The 18082-nt window shown below is 34.6% G+C and overlaps 1 pseudogene; it reads right to left on the reverse strand.

The window, feature by feature from the left end:
* Positions 1-15238, reverse strand: part of LOC116634288 — a 41796-nt pseudogene extending 26558 nt beyond the window's left edge.
* Positions 15239-18082: the final 2844 nt, after the last annotated feature.

An 18082-nucleotide genomic window follows, 5' to 3' on the forward strand; every position in this document is an offset into this window, starting at 1 on the left:
ATGGTAAGTTTTATGTTTCCCTCTACCTCACCTTTTGCTTATTTTTTTCAAACGTTTATTCTGCATTTTCATTATTATATACAATTCTCTTGCCCTATACATAGAGGAATCAAGAGGGAATCATTTTCTTAAAGATTTTTTTTTTTTTTTTATTCATTTGAACACAGAGACACAGAGAGAGAGAGAGAGAGAGCATGAGCAGGGAGAGAGGCAGAGGGAGAGGGAGAAGCAGGCTCCCCGCTGAGCAGGAAGCCCGATGCGGGGCTCGATCCCAGGACGCTAGGATCATGACCTGAGCCGAAGACAGACGCTTAACCATCTGAGCCACCCAGGCGCCCCAAGAGGGAATCATTTTCTTAATTATCTTAAAGTTTTATCTAAGTTTTCCGAGTTTTTATCTAATAGTCTCTAATTATGTCTTCATAAGTATTTTTCTACATATTAAAAAAAAAAAGATGTTTTTACCCTCTCCACATGGCACATTGTTTTAAGCTATTTTAAGGTAGTCATTATAGCTGGGATAGAGAGATACTCTTCTTTCCCAACTTGGGTCCGTCTGCATTATTATTTTCTTATTATGATGGGATCTGAACAGAAACCAGTCCAGGTAGGTAGATAGCACTTTTCTCTCATAAAAAATTCTGTGTATAGTGTAAAATTTGTAGTTTTACAAGTACATTTTAAAGAAGGAAGTAATGTGGATGTCCTCTAGCCCCTATCCCTATGTAATATCATAATATATATTAAAGGTCTCAGTATAAAATAAATAGCGTTTGCATTTTTGCTCAAAAATTTACCTTCTTAATTTTTTTTTACCTTCCTGCACTTGAGACTTGAGGTAAATATCTTTAGATGTCCTTGGTCTTCAAATTTCTAAACACATCTGAAAGGACGCCTGGGTGGCTCAGTCAATTAAGTGTCTGCCTTCAGCTCAGGTCATGATCCCAGAGTCCTGGGATCAAGTCCTGTGTCAGGGTCCTGCTTAGCGGGGAGCCTGCTTCTCCCTCTGCCTGACGCTTCCCCTGCTTGTGCGCTCTCTCTCTTTCTGAAAAATAAAGAAATAAAATCTTTAAAAAAATAGACACATCTGAAGCTGTTAATAAGTAAAGATCTAAAATATATATTCGTGCAGTGAGTGAATACATGCCCTACACTAAGTTTTGTCCTTTAAATAATTTCACTAATGGGTATGCCATTTCCTTCCTACATCTCAGTTTTGAAAAAATATATATATAAAAAGAACAAACATTTGGAAAAGAGAGATTATAATTCAGTTACCATAACACTAATGCTGCTGAATGCTATGAAAAGGAACATTTATCATTTGTCACAAAATAACAATGTTAGGATCTATTTTAGTAATCCACAGACCATAGAAACAACCTAGTGCAGTTCTTGGGTTCACTTGCTTAGGTCAATCCTGTGAATTAACGTATGCAGCACAAGTGCCTATGTGAAAAGAACGAACTGTGTCCAGTGATGGGAAGGCACTTCACTCATTATAATACTAACTAACAGGGTGAATTATATATCACACAGGGTGATATAAACTGATATATAGAGGGATATACCTATATATAAGCAAGCTAAAGCTGACATTTTTTTTTTTTTCCCTTCCTGGAAATCTAATAAATGCTGAATAAGCCTTTTATTTGATCTTCTTTTAATGCAAGCATCAGCTGTTCAGTATAGAGGGAGCTGATAGAAGAAAAAAAAAAAATCAAACTCCATCCCCCACAACACTTGTCTCTAAAGGTTCCTTTCTAGTAAATGGCAGTCTATTAAGGTTCTTCCTAGACTTAATCAAAGTATTGTACAGAAAGATCTGCCTCTGTGTGAACAGCTCTCTAGTCTCTCGGTGAGAGCCCAGGTCTCTAATTTTGTAGCTGGCCTAGTCCTGCGAAGCCCACAGTCTGCACAGTGTGTGGCTTCTCACTCCCTGTGGTTCTTAGTGGCAACAGGAAGTCGGGGGAGAGAGAGGCTGCAGTGCCAGGCCTGCAGGCAGGGATGCTGTCAAGATTGCCTTTCTCTCTTCTCTGCAAATAAGGGGCTAAATCCAATTGACACACACTGAGGTAAACAGGCAGTGACATATTTGTAGACAAATTGTCATACTGTAGATTATTCACAAAACAAATTGTTTTTGATTTGTACTCATAGATTGGGGGGGAGAAAAGTCTGCCAGCACTAACAGCTGCTCCCTTTTCAAAGGAAACCAGCATTTAATGAAAAAGTTAATTTAAAAATAATGTTCTACTGTTGCTAAAATTCCTTAGGGGAAATGTTTAACACTGCTCAAAACTAAAGGAAAAGATACTGTTTCAAGTCCATGTGGAAATATCCTAGTTTCCCTAGGGAATGTACTAAGTCTGTAGTTCTTGGAATCATTTGAACTTTCTTATTGTTGAGAGAATATTTTTAAATAATAATAAAATAATATAATAAATGTCCAGATATTTTCCTATGGCTCTTTTCTCATTTATAAAGCATTTAATAGTTTCTTTACAAGAAGATTTGAGCTTAAAAAATTATGTCATCTCCCACATGTGTTCCTTGTGGATCTTTTAGAATCACCTGGGAGGCAGTACCGAAACTGCTCACAGGGAGAACTTAACATGGATTCCACCACCATCTTTAAGACCAGGTCAGCTTTCACCCATTATTCTTATTTCAGTGCCAATATCACCTTTTATGGTATCCTCCTGTCTTCAGAAAATCAGTCTGTATTGATATCATTGATTACAAACAACCTCCAGTACCCTGTTACCTAATCCCAGATCCTTCTTCCTAATTCCACTACTTTTCAGCAGCTTCTTAATTCTACAATTCTCTCCTGGATTTTTCCAAAGGAAATTCCATTCCCTACATTTTATATCTTTGGTTTGGCTGCAAGGGGTCAGCTAATCTTAGGAATCAATTTGAACCTATTAACTGTTCATCGTTGAGAGTTAGAGGGTAACTTGGAAGCAGTATGTATGTAGGCTGAACATTTTACATTTTAAACATTTTTTTAAATGAAAAACGAACATATTTTTGGCTAGTCTGACCTGTCAGCACTACTCTAGTCATGCTCTACAGGCTGCCACCTAGCTTAATGTAATCTACCACTTTATAGAACTAATTTTGCCTCAGGGTGCCTCTCTCCTTTACGCTCATATATTGTTATAAAAAAAATACGTATCTCTGAGCTGTGAACATTCTCTGGGTCTAAGCAGATAAACCAAATATGGAAAATATAGTTAATATTTTGTAACTTATGTCTCCTCTTTTAGCATTGCTATTTAAAATCCATCTTTTCTCAATTTCTCTTAATCCCATTTCCCTCTTCAATGGCATTATGACTGAACACTTCAATTTATCTATAATCATTGCTTTGTATAATTTATGCTACATAGTATTTGTTGTCTTGAATTATTTAATACTTTAAAACATTGAGGGTATATATCTCATATAATGTTCTCTCCTAAAGAAAGTAACTTATATGCTATTTAAAAGTATTTCAAATGTTAATTTCCTTCTACATTTATTTTTATTATCTTCAATATTTGATCCTAAATGTGTTGCCTAATGTTTTGTTCTCTGGCAAATAATTAAGAACATAATGTTTGTCAAAATACGTCAGAATCAGAGGGAGCCCTGTAAAAATTTGAAGTTTTTTTTTTTTTTTTAATTTTGACAGTGATTGCATAATTTCAAAAACAAACAAAAAAAACAAAAAGGGTTTCACTGTACTTCTGGTCTCTCCTCTTACATTCTCATTTATTATTCTACTATCAGACAGTAATCTTTTCCCTCAAAATATTTCAGTATTTTAAAGCCATTTTTATCTTCTATTAGGAAGGTATTTCAAGAGAAAAACTAATAGTCATTCACTGCATGTATAATGACTTAAAGATTAATTTATTAAAAGCAACCCAGTGATAGGATTTCTTTTCACTGCACTCTGTCCAGAGCACTGTCCCAACCTGCCCTAGAAGCTGCTTCCACCAGGCATTTCATCTCCCACCCCATGCCTGCCTACTAAGTGATCCCAACTGCCATTTCTGAGATAAATAGAGGGGGAGTAGAAAGGAATCTCACAGTTTCTCAGCAAATAGAACATCTTTAGCTTTTGGTTTTCCAAATATGATTCAGTGCCAACATAATGACTGTCATTGCTTGAAGAGGTAACAGAAATGAATAAAACAAGATTCTTGAGATGTGCAGAGTCTAAGGAGAGAATCAGAAATGGAAGTACAATCGGGGTACCTGGGTGGTGCAGTGGGTTAAGCGTCTGACTCTTGGTTTTGGCTCAGGTTGTGATCTCAGGGTCGTGAGATCAAGCCCTGCAATGGGCTCTGTGCTCGGGGTGGAGTCTGCTTGAGATTCTCTCTCCCTCTCCCTACCCCTCCCACTTGTGCTCTCTCTCTCTCTCTCAATGAAATAAATAAATCTTAAAAAAAAAAAAAAAAAGAAATGGAAGCACAAATAATGATGTCAACATAATAATAAAGTTTTATACAAAATGCTACAGCCACAAAGAGGTAGAGTTAAACAATCTTTTGGAGGTGAGAATGTGGGGAAGGCTTCACGAAGAAGATGACAATTAGAGTGGTATCGGATGGGAAGACCTTCATATACTGCTTGCCCAAAGACTTAGGTATAAAAAAGAGCATGGTGTGTTCAAGAACAGTGTGGGGATTGGTGGATTTGGCTTATAGAAAGCATTGTTGTATCTCAGAGAATGAGCTGAAGCCAAGCTAAGCTTCTTGCACAAGCTATACATAAAATTTCTGGAATTAAATTCTACAGAGTTTGAATTCTATAATAATATAGCTGAGGAGATGTAATCTTGCATTATCCAACTGGAATCAGGAAAAATTTGGAGAGGCAGTTTAGGATAATGTTTAAGTATCGGGCTTTGAAATCAAACAGAGCTGGATTTGAGGAATGGCTCCATCACTTACTAGTTGTTTAGGTAATTGATTTAAACTTTTTAAGCCTCAATTTCTTATCTACAAAATAATAAGAATAATAATATTTACCCCAAGGGATCTTGTAGGAATCAATGAGATAATATATTAGAATCTGGTAATACTCTGAACGTGGTTAAGTGTTCAATAAATAATAACTATTATTCTTCATCTCCATAGAAAAAAGTGCAGAACAAGGTCATTGCATTGTAGAGCTCTGTTTTGTCATCAGCCAAGTTTTCACTTAAGTCGATTTTGTCTGCTGATGTCAAAGGAGCAGCAGGTTAGCCAGGGGTGCAGGTCAGAACAGAAGGTGCATACACCTGCCCAGCCACTAAATGAATCTGTCTTTGTGGGACAGGTGTTGGCAAGCAGGCTCGGTAGCAAGAAATTGAGAAGGTAGAATGCTCACATCTGAGGCTCAGTGCGTTCTCTCACTCTCTGGCTGTCACTCGCGTTCTATCACACGTGCTCACTCACTCTTGCTCTCATTCTTAACCACTCACCTCCAATTAAATAGTTTCCAAATTGAACTCATTTTCTAACCCCTACCGCACTTCTGCAACACCCAAACAACTCAGATCAAATTAAGGAATTAAAATCACCAATACATATTGACCATTAAATCCTATGGCTTCTACTTTCAAATACTCTCTCCCTCTCTAACTCTATTCCAGTGTTGAACCACCAATGCTCTCATTTGGGTTATTTCAGTATATTACTAACCCTCTGTATCTTCTCTAATCTTTATAGAACTGGTAGAATTTGTCATTTTTTTTCATAGCACAAACATGACCATGTTATTTTACCTCATGATCTGACCCCTGTCTAACTGTTTAGCACCATCAACATCTCTCCCCAGCTTGACTCCCTTCAGTCTCCCACAATATATTCTCTGATTTACAGCAATGTGTATTGACTTAGGAAGGTAAATGTTTGTGAATTTGAATCTCAGATCAACCATCACTAACTATATAATTATGTAAAAAATACATTATTCCTCTCTGAACTTCAGTTATGGTATATGTAAAATAGTGATAATATCTTCATTGAAATAGTTTGTGATTATTGTTAATATTAAGAAGTACCTAGAAAAGTTTCTAGCATCTTGTAGACTTCTATAATATCTGCTGTACTAATGAATAAGTGAAACAATGAGTGGTACCTAAAATTAATAACTCAAGTTTTTAGTACCTTTGCTCCTATCTTTGCCTGGGATGCCCTCTACCATCTTGGACAACTAATTATATTCTTAAGGCTCATGTGACTCTGAATTATTCTCTTATTTCCCCAAGTAGAATAAACACTTTAGTCCACTATTTCTTTCTTTTCTTTTTTTTAATGTTCAGTTAGCCACTGTATAGTACATAATTAGAACAATGCAGTGTTTAGTGATTCATTAGTTAAGTATAACACCCAGTGCTCATCACAGCGCATGCCCTCCTCAATACCCATCACCTTATTACTCCCTCCTTCTTCCTCCCTCCCCTCTGAAACCCCCAGATTGTTTCTCGGGGTCCATAGTTTCTCATGGTTCATCTCCCTCTCTGATTTCTCCCCCTTCGGATTTCCCCCCCTTTCCCTATGGTCCTCCGTGCTATTGCTTATGTTCCACATATGAGTGAAACCATATGATAATTGTCTTTCTCTGTTTGACTTACTTCACTTAGCATAATCCCCTCCAGTTCCATCCATGTCAGTGCAAATGGTGGTTGGTACAGCCACTCTAGAAAACAATATGGAGGTTCCTCAAGATGTTAACAATAGAGCTACCCTACGACCCAGCAATTGCACTACTAGGTATTTACCCCAAAAATACAGATGTAGTGAAAAGGGGCACATGCACCCCAATGTTCATAGCAGCAATGTCCACAATAGCCAAACTGTGGAAGGAGCAGAGATGCCCTTCAAAAGATGAATGGATAAAGAAGATGTGGTACATATACATAATGGAATATTATTCAGCCATCAGAAAAGATGAATAGTCCACTATTTCTTACTCTGCTATATGGGGCCATCTCTAGTGAGGAGTTCAAGCAATTTAACCAGTCTTAAATTTGCCTAAATTATTTTAAAATAAATCAACATCTTTTGTAGGCCCTTTAGGGTAGTATTAAAAACATAAATTTTGAAATTAAATTTTGGTGAGATCCAAAGAAGATATGTAAATTACATTGTTCTGTGGGTTACCTCTTACACAAGCATGGGACCAAGGGCAGTGTCTCAGTTGCCCTACTCAAAGAAGCATTGTGTCTAGTTTTAATCTCACTCATTCTTGTCATACTCAAGAATTTTTTGTTTCCTAAACAGTTATTACCTCTTGTAAGTTCATGAAAGGCAGAGGATTTTTTTTTTTTTTAATTTGTGTATTCAAAGCATAGTTCCTAATGAATGGACTGACTTGCCTCTACTATAAATAGAGAGGAGACAACACCGATAGCATAGCTGTAAGCATGTCAGGGAGTTTTACAAGAGGTAATGGGTAGACATCCCAGTGGGGCTGGGGTCAGAGAGGTTAGCATGGAAACAAGGAGTTTAGAAGAAAATTATATGAACCAGGAAGACTGGATGATTAACTGTGCTCTCCAACGTGGATTTGAGACCTGGGCTACCTAGGTTCAAATCCTAGCTCTTCTGAGTGCTTAGTTCTGTGATCCTGGGAAAATTATTTAATTACTCTGTACTTCAGTTTCTTAAACTGTCCCAGCCACAGAAGGTTGTAATAATGATTATATGAAATGATACGTATGAATGGTTTATAGCAGTATTCCATAAATGTTAGTTTTACTGAGAAAGGTTAGTAGCAAAATATCATTTAGAGAGCTAGTGTTAAAAGTCTTAGAGGAATTAAAGTAATGTTATTAAAAAAGAGTGTTTTAACAAAAGGAACAAAGCAAAAACTCAGTCAATCATGAAAACTAAGTTTCCAAGGTCACTGGTTTTGGATAAGAACAAGAAAAAAGGTGCTAATGAATGCTGGATCTAATCTGGGACAGGACCAAAATTACATGCAGGGACTATGAAGGGAAAATTGTCAAATGGTACTTGGAATGAGAAGTGAAAGATGAAGTGACAGGGCCCTCGAAAGGCCTTTAGATGACTTGGAAGTATAGTTTGACTTTATAAACTCATTTGGGAAAAAAATGATGCTCTGAATTTCAAACAACTTATAAGTGAATGTTTAAAAATAATTTCATTTTAAAGTTGTCCGTTTTATCTCATTTAACATGATAAAATTACTTACTTTCTGTTTTCATCTTTTAGAGATAAAATGAATTCCAGCAGACTTGAAATATCCAGATGATTTAAATTGCTAAAAGGTACTGAACATTTAAATTATGCATTCATGATAGTCAATATTCCACACCAGTCAGAGCATCTACATGAGGTCAAACTGGCCATAGAAGCCTTCAGGTTTTTATTCCTTTATGACACCAGGCTGGATCGTCTTTTGCCCTCTCACCTTCTCTCTCAGTTAGAGGCTATAACACCATACTAGATTATCTCCCATTTCTTCCTAATTGTGACCATCAAAATAAAACATTATAAAGTTATGTGCAAGGAGCCAGCTGAGTGTTAAAACTATTCACGTTTGCCCACAAGACTGTCAGAGAACTCTCAAAGGCAGTATGACCTCCCTCCCAAGGGTGGGAAGGATGAAGGGATCACCTAGTCATGCTTTTGTGCTTTGGCCACCCAAATTTCTAGTGACTTGGAGGAGCAAAGCAAAAGAGGGAAAGTGAGAGAATGAAAGCAGCCACACATAATTAGAGTGATTAGACCCTTTTACTTCCTGCAGTAAATCAAAAGAGAGATTCCTGTAAGCGATCAGTACCCTAAGGCAGACCTAAGCGGAGAGTTTGAGTTTAGAAGTAGAGAGTAGTAATGGGATAAGCGGTAAGAAAGTTAACTTCTGTCTGAATAGCACTTCACATGTCTCAGACCTTCCCTTATTTTATCTTGTCAGCAAAGTGACAACTATAATTTGTCTATAACTCAAAATGTCACTCTTTATTTGATTTAATAATTTAATAAATTATTTATTTATTAATTCTGATTTAATAAAATATATTGAATAATGAAAAACAAATAGCTTGCTTTTATCATTTTCCAAAATAAAAGTTATCTAAAACATTTTCATTATATTTTTGTTTTGTACTTTAGGAAGTTTTAATTCTGTAAGTGAAGCACTTAATGATTTAAAGTATCAACTCTAAAATTAACCATCTTTTCCCTTGAGGAGAAGAGGTGAGTCAATGGAGTAGTTTATGAGTTAATAGTAGAGTCTACACTTTAGAATTAATGAAAGAAAAGAAATTACTTACTGAATTGTTAAAGCAGAATTGTTCTAAAATAAGCAATAAAGCAGTGGCATAACCACAGAAAGGACCAAAATAAGTTTTTTAATGCACACTGTTCATTCTCTTCTTTTCATTGCTTCTATATCTTTATAATTGGATTAATTTTTTGACATTACTAAACATGCACTATTTGCATTTAAATTCTAAATGTGGCATCTTGACACTTTCAGAGGACACTTACAATGAAAGTCACATAAGTTAGCTAAACTAATTAATGTATATCAATTTTTCTTGATATCCTTCATTTCCCACCCCATCTCCTTGATGGTTAGTTATAGCATTAAAATATTGATCTTTCTTCATGGTTCATATCCAAAGACATTTATGAACTTAATTTGCTTTTCACATTCTCATTTTAAAGGATTTATGGTAGGATGAAGTGGGAACACATGGTAACTTCCACCAGCCTGGAGTACCAGCTGGTGGTGCTTGGTTGTTAAATAATCACCCAGCTTTGCTTTTGTCATCGGGAGAAAGGGAGGATTAATAATACATTTAAAATGAGAATTTTAAAAATAATGAGCATAATGTCCTTGATAATACCTACAGAGGAGTGAGGTTAATCATCACTGAAAATTTTTCATCTTCTCTACAGATTGGTTAAACTGATTAACAACCAAGAATAAATTTGCACAACAGTTTAGCAGGTGGACTAAAAAAAATACTGGTAGGAGGAGATGAGGTCATTAGAATGCAAGTTAAGAGTGACTAAGGGCAGTGTACTGGAACACACCCACTTGAATTAAATGCTGTGGGCATTTTTATAACCTTTGCTGGGTTACTAACTAAAAGAATACAAGTTTCATTTCTTTTGTTATTGAATATTGGCTTTCTTTCCTTGCTAGTATTTTTCCAGAAGTTATATTAATTCAGATAATAGTACCACAGTTGTTTGAATAAAAGTTTACAAAGCATTTCCAAAAGTACCCACACAAACTGATAAGAACAATGTCATCAATATTCAGTTTTACAAATAAGGCAGCCAGGGCATAGGAAAGTATTTCAGTAACAACTACAGAGTCACTTAAAAAGCAGAGTCAAGATAGAATACAGTCTTCTGAAACAAACCTCACTTTGATAACACTGGGCTATGGGGAATGGAGCTAGAGACATGGATCAGTTGCATATTAATTTCAAATTGCCTATGATTTTTTTCATTTCTCTTAAATGTCATGACCCTTATCCATGCTCCTTGTATATCAATCCTATAAATCATTCTGTTAATTAGCCTGTGTGGTTGTCAGTTCATAATTAACAGACTACTCCTTTTTGTTGTTTTTTCCCCTAGTCATGACAGTAGTCATTGGGTGCGGCCACATAATGGGCAGAGCTGCATTCTACACTACTTTGTACAAGACAGTGGTTCACTTGCCTCACCAATTTATTAAATAGGCAACATAATTTTCATTTAAAAACAGTCTTGTAAAGGCATTTCTACGACAATTCCTAGCTATAACCCTAGAACCAATGAATAAATAAAGCAATAAAAGAGAATTCAGCATCACCAACAAAATTCTCTTCAAGGAAAGGAGGAATAATTACCCAAAATGTAAAGAATGATTGTAAAATCAGTGACATTAAACTAAGGGAGGATGAAAAGTGGATATATATCATAGTAGGAACAGGACACTGGAAGTTGCTGACCAAAATACTGAAAACAAGGAAGCAAATATAAAAATATATAAGACTTATCTGAACACAAAAATATTTGCTATATCAGTATTTGTGAGATTCAATTGTTTTGAAAAAATGAATACTCTCATATTTAACAAAAATATAGATTCCAAACTCTTCCATATGCTATATAACTACTTGAAAGTTAATGAAAAAAATAACTACTTGGTAAATGCAAATCAAAACAAATAATGAGAGTAATGCATCAAATTTAATATAAAAAGTATAAAAAGCAAAGAGAACTTATAATAATAAACTACAAAAAGCTACAATGGGTAATTATTAAGGTTTATGTATGGATCAATTCATAAAACAAGTTTCTGTAAAAATACAAAAATAAATTTTTGTAGGAAACAAATCAATTTTAAGAAACTTAAACGTAGTCCATTATTGCTTATGTAGACACAAATAAAAATACTGACAATATTAATAGCACCTAGAATACTATAAACAAAGAGGTATAAAATTCTCTTTATCTCATTCTTGATCTTTTTACACACACACACACACACATACACACACACCTTCAAATATATTTCATGCCCTGAACATGAACAATGTGCTCTCATTTCTCATGCTCGTGAAACATGGAAACAGACCCTGATAATTCTCATTTTTCAAGAAATTCTATAAAAATAGAAATAATATTTTCTGTCCATAATACAATTAAATTACAGGTTAGTTTATATGAACCCTAATGTAAACTATGGTCTTTGAATGATAATGGTGTGTCAATGTAAATTTATTAATTGTAAGGACTATACCAGTCTGGAGGGAGATAGAGATAAGGAGGAGGCTATGCATGTGTGGAGGCAGGGGATATATGGGAAATCTCTGTACCTCCCTCTCAATGGTGCTCTAAACCTAAAACTGCTCTAAAAAATAAAGTCTATTAAAAAATTAATAATGAGGGCACCTGGGTGGCTCAGTAGGTTAAGCGTCTGCCTTCAGGTCAGGTCATGATCCCAGGATCCTGGGATCGAGTCCCACATCAGGCTCCTTGCTCAGTGGGGAGTCTCCTCCCTCTACCCCTCCCCCCTGCTTGTGCTCTCTCAAATAAATAAGTTTAAAAAAATTAATAATCAAATCCCAACCACCTTACATTTACCAAAAATCCAAACAAAAACAAGAACATCCAAACTTCTCTTAAAAAATCCCTGTTGGCAGAGTGAAAAGCAATACCTAAGTTGCTCACTGTCTAAAAAGAAATATAATGAAAATACTCTGTATCAGTATCTGTGAGGACAATTACAGAACTTTTCAGATGAAGCCCTATGTCCTAAACACTTTCATTTTCTAAATAAATATTTAAAATAACAGACTTAAGTCTTCAACTATAAATGATAGCAAGAGATAGCCAAAATAAATGTAAGGGAAGATGGAAAAACTGTAATTACAGATGAAAACAGAAATAAATTAATTATAAAAAGGATTTAATAAATACAAAATAATAAAATAGGAAATCTTTAAAAATGTAAGAAAAAAAAAAAGTAGTGATTATAAAAGCACACAATTAAGGGCGCCTGGGTGGCTCAGTTGGTTAAGCGACTGCCTTCGGCTCAGGTCATGATCCTAGAGTCCCTGGATCGAGTCCTGCATCGGGCTCCCTGCTCGGCAGGGAGCCTGCTTCTCCCTCTGACCCTCCCCCATCTCATGTGCTCTCTCTCTCTCTCTCATTCTCACTCTCTCAAATAAATAAATAAAACTCTTTAAAAAAAAAAAAAAAAAAACACACAATTAAAAATGAAAATGACCAAAGAAGAATAAAAGGACATTGAAATACTTATAAGATGATAATTTGTTAAATACTGTTCAAATAAATTTGACACTCTTGGATGAAGCAAATAATATTCTGAAAAACTACATTACCCATAATGTCCCCTATAGCATCAAAAATTTCTGGTTCATCAAAAGTGAACCAGTACAACCATGAAAAAACACAAATTAGGAGGAGATATTTGCAATGCATATTATTAAGACTTTATAAAGAATTTACAAATCCACATGGAAAAAAGCTGATAACAATAGAAATATAAGCAGAAGACTTGAGAATTACCTTGGTAAAGAGAATATCCTGATGATGAGTGAACATATTGTTCAGCATCATTAGTCATCAGGGAAATACCCAGTTAAACTATAATAAATTACAAATATGCACCAGAAAACTATTTGTTGGCAAAGAGGTAGGGAAACCACAACTCTCATAAGCTGCTGCTAGAAGTGTAAATGAGTACAACCACTTGCAAACACTGTCAGCATGTATTAAAGTTGAAGATAGGCAAATCCTACAAACCAGTAATTCTCTTCCTATGTAGACACACAACAGAGATAGGTAAATATGTCCTTCCAAAGATATATACAGAAATATTCATAGCCACTTTATTCAAGATAAGCAAAAGCTGGAAACAAATGTCCATAAACTGTATAATACATAAATAAATTGTAGTCAGTTCATAAAGTAAGAATGATGAACTAATGCTTCTATTCATGGTGAAAAAAAAAAGAAAAAAAAATAACTGCTTCTAGCAAAATCTTGGATCAATCCCATTGAAAATAAGGATCAAAAAAAGCCAGACATTATATGACTTCAATTATATAAAGTTCAAAAACAGGCAAAAACTTTCTATGGTGATAGAAATCAGAATAGTGGTTACCTTTGGGGGCATAAAGAATGAATGGAAGGTGGCAAAAAAAAGACTTCTGAAGTGTTGATAACGTTTCATACATTCATCTGGGTTATGCATATATTGTGTTTAACTTATAAAAATGCTTCCAGTTGTTGCTAAGATTTTTGTTCTTGAATTCAGTGTTTTGTTTTGTTTTGTTTTGTTTTGTTTTTCCCAGAACCAAATTTGAAAGAATGCTTTTAAAACTTTAAGACACCAATAGAAAGCTAAAATTTGTGGTTAGGTAATTTTCTTTTTCTTTTTTTGTTTAAGATTTTATTTATTTGAGAGAGAGAGAGAACAAACCTGAGGAAAGGCAGAGGGAGAGAGAGAAGCAGGCTCCCCATTGAGCAGGGAGCCCAATGCAGGGCTCAATCCCAGGACCCTGGGATGATGACCTGAGCCAAAGGCAGATGCTTAGTTGACTGAGCCACCCAGGCACCCCTGATTAGGTAATTTTCAAAGGAAAATAAGCAAATGGTTCTTTCAGAAGAAAAATTAATATAATAATATATAATTAATATTATAATAAGATACCATTTGTTAAGTATTTGAAGATAAAGAATAATAGCATATCAAGGTTTTACGAGGCTGTGGTGGAATGACATTCTAATATATGGCTGTAAAAGATCACAACATTTCTTAAGAACAATTTGGCAATTTATTTAAAACAAACAATGATCAACTTTTTTTTTTTTTTTTTTAAGATTTTATTGTTAGGTAAACTATACCCAATGTGGGACTCGAATTCCAACCGTGAGATCAAGAGTTGCATGCTCTACTGGTTGAGCCAGCAGGAGCCCCAGAAAAACTTTAAATGTCCATATTCTTGAACTAATTATTTAATTCTTAGCTTTTTATCCAAAGATCAATTCAAATAAAGATATCAACACAAGATCTATGTAAGAGAAAAATCCAATAGATTATGATATAACATGCATACTTTTCAAACATTAAAAACATGTTGACAATAATATTTAATAACACTGGAAAATGATGAAAAATGTCATTGTTATAAGTTGTAAGATGGCATGTATGATAGGAATCTTATTTCTGGGAGAAAAATGTATGCAGATCTGCATACACTGTACTGAAAAGGACTTAAAAGTATCCCAAAATTATAATTATCTCTGATTAATTTTCTATATTATTAATTTGTGTATTAAACAAAATAATTTTATCTAAAACACATATTTGTGCAGCCAGGTTTAAGTGTAAAAATATACAAGGTCCTAAAATCCTGGGTCCATCGCTTCTCGGCCTTTTGGCTAAGATCAAGTGTAAAATCCTGAGTCCCTGGTCACCCTGCGATTTTGTTTGTTTAGAGAATGGCAAGGATATATTTGAACATTCACTGATCTTACTTTTTATGGTATTGTTACTGTATATTTCCAGCGCTTAACTGGAGGGTTTGGCATGTGGAACACTGGCTGAGTTTCAGTCCCCACTCACCCTGTACACTGGGTGTTCTTCTGCTGGGCACCGTCAGCATAGCCATCTCCAGGAGTCTCATTACGTCTTTAAGACCATGCACGTCCACTGCATGATTTTCTATTGAGATTCTGATGTTCTGAACAGCCACCATTGTCACTAACCCAGAACTGCTATCAATCATAATTTATTATAACCTTGAACTCACTTCCAAATATAGATTAAACATTTTTCAACTATCTGTGAATGATATCTCAGAGTAAAACCTATGAGACAACCTTGGATACATTCCTTTGATTAGTGACAGTTTCTTATCTCAGTCAAAAGAGCATTGAGATTATTTAGGAAGTCAGCTCTATTTTAATAAATGACTTTTACTGGTCTTCCTAGTCCTTGAATTCATATATGATGACTATGCCACACACTCTGACTTCTATACACATTCCTTGTCATATTAAAAAGTAAGGAATGGAAATTAACACTTATTAATCACCAAGCTCATGTCAAGCACAATGCTGGACACCTCATTATGTAAAAATATTTCATTCTTATAATGACTCCTGAGAGGTGGGAAAAATCATTTTTTACTGAAGATGGAAAAATAAAGCTCAGAAAGTTAGGGAACTTCAAAACGACAAAAAATAATATGTGGCAGACCTGGTATTTGAATATTTATGCCTAACTCCAAAGATCCTGATATTCTAGGTGTGCTACAGTGGATAACCTATATGTGCTGAGAACCTAAAACTTCCATTGGGAGGCAGCACAGTATAATAATCAGGAACTTAGGCTGAGGAGTCAGACGACCCATCTGAATGCTAATTTCAATGCATTGGCTATATGACTAGAGTAAGGAAAGTTATTTAACATCTCTTAGCACTACTGTCTGGGTATAAAAGTAGTTTATACCCTATCAGATTATTATGAGGATTAAATTAATTAATCTAATTTTTGAAATTAATTAGTGAAAAGAATTTAGTGCATGACACTTGGTAAGCATTTAGTAATTGTTAACTTTACCCCCACTTTTGTTTCATCCTTATTATTATTATTAAATGTTCATTTTCAAGATGAGCAATACTCTGCTTTATTTTGAAAGAAGATGGAATCATCTTGTGATTTGCTGTAAAGATAGGGAATTCAGTAGACACATTTACTGAAATATGTTTCTATCGATAACTATAAATGTTCCAAACTACTGCTGAATTTTTTCCTCATGCTTCTTGCTGTACTTATTTATGCTTGCAGGAGGTATGAAGTAATGTAGAGGCTTATCAAACCTTTATGTTTTACCAATTTTAATTTTATTCCTACAGATTAAAAAGATGCCAGGTGGTAATAAAATTGGTCTAATAAATTCTCTATTTTAGATCTATACAAAAAGATAAGTATATATTACTAAAATAGATATTTCTGAACAGAGGTTTTTTTTTTAAAGTTTAGAGAAATTCAGTTAATAATTTCTAAAGAATATTAGAAATAAAAATATTCAGAACCAAGTTACACATTAATATCAAACTTCTATGGATGAGTGACTTCGTAGAGATTTCGAAAATCCGTCAGCACTGAAACTTTCACCTCTGCTTTTGAAAATTTAATTTTTCATTCGAACAGGACTCAAATTTGATTTTTTTAACTCCAAATATATAGTAATATATTTCCACAATATAGTTCCACAATTTCTTTCCACAATATAGTTCCACAATTTCTTACCTTGTATAAAATGAAGGAAATTAGAAAAGCATTTTATGTCTCCTCACAATACAGATTTGTTGATATTTAAAAGTTGTTAATCATTTCAAAATTATTTCACTTCCCAAATGCATATGGCTATTAAAAAGAATACTGATACCCTGTCTCATCTATAAGATATATTTTCCTTTCTTCTTGGTTATCGTGGTTACATTTTCTTTTCTTGAGGTACTTTTTTTTTTAAAGATCACTTGAGACATTTTCTATTTGAATGAATGCATTTGAGTGGAAAACAACAAAAGCCACAGAAAATTAGAGTGAGTCTAAAGTAAAGAGACTGGCTCACTTTTTCTCCTTATCTTTGCTTAACATAAACTTAGTAAAGAATCATTTAGTGTATCTATGGCCATTTACAAAAGATAAAGATTTCTTACAATTATGTTTCCTTAGAATAGAATTTATAGCATTATGCCTATAATGTGGTTCAAAGTCCTTTGAGAAGCCTATTATAGAAACAAATATAAGAATTATTCATTTGTTCATTTAGCAGATATTTATGCAAAACCTACCATGAGCCAGGGTATTTCTTGGCTCTGGGACAGCAAAGAACATGATATCTGTTCTTCCAGCACTTTTGTACAAGGTGAGATGGGCAAATATTCAATAAGTAACAAGTTAGAAAAAAAGAGTCAACAAAATAAGCTCAGATTGCAGTTAGTTTTATGAAGAAACTAATATTGATTGAGCTTGAAGGAGGAAAATAACTGTAGATTGCTGCAGTGGTCAGGGTTACTTGGATTGAGATCTGAGAGCTAAGAAACAAGAGGAGCCTGATACTTGAAGATCCAGTTTAGAGTATTTAAGACATTAAGAAAGATCCTCTGAAGTAGAAAAGAAAGAAAATATGATTGTAGTATAGTGTACTGTAGTGTCTGAGTGATAGAAAGAAGATACTGTGATCAAAACAGATTCCTGGACAACGTGGTTGGAGATCAGGTCTTGTAAAGGCCTGCAGGGTTTTCATTGTAGAGTTTCAGCAATATACACTAGGTGTAATTTTCCTTTTAAAAAGATCACTCTAGCTTCTCATTTGAGAATGGGTTCTATTGAAGAAAGGGGGAATTGGGGAATTTTATTATTGTGGTTGTGCAGGTGAAAAAGATAGTGACTGAACCCATGGAGGTTGCAAAGGAGATGGAGATAAGTGGGTAGGTATGAGCTATAATTTGGATAGAACCCATGGTGAATGAAATTTCCAGGTCTGAGTGATATAGAGGACTCAAATATGACTCAGTTCTGAGTAATT

The sequence above is a fragment of the Phoca vitulina genome, unplaced genomic scaffold, assembly GCF_004348235.1.
Source record: "Phoca vitulina isolate PV1807 unplaced genomic scaffold, GSC_HSeal_1.0 scaffold9, whole genome shotgun sequence".
In the NCBI taxonomy this organism is placed as follows: Eukaryota; Metazoa; Chordata; class Mammalia; order Carnivora; family Phocidae; genus Phoca; species Phoca vitulina.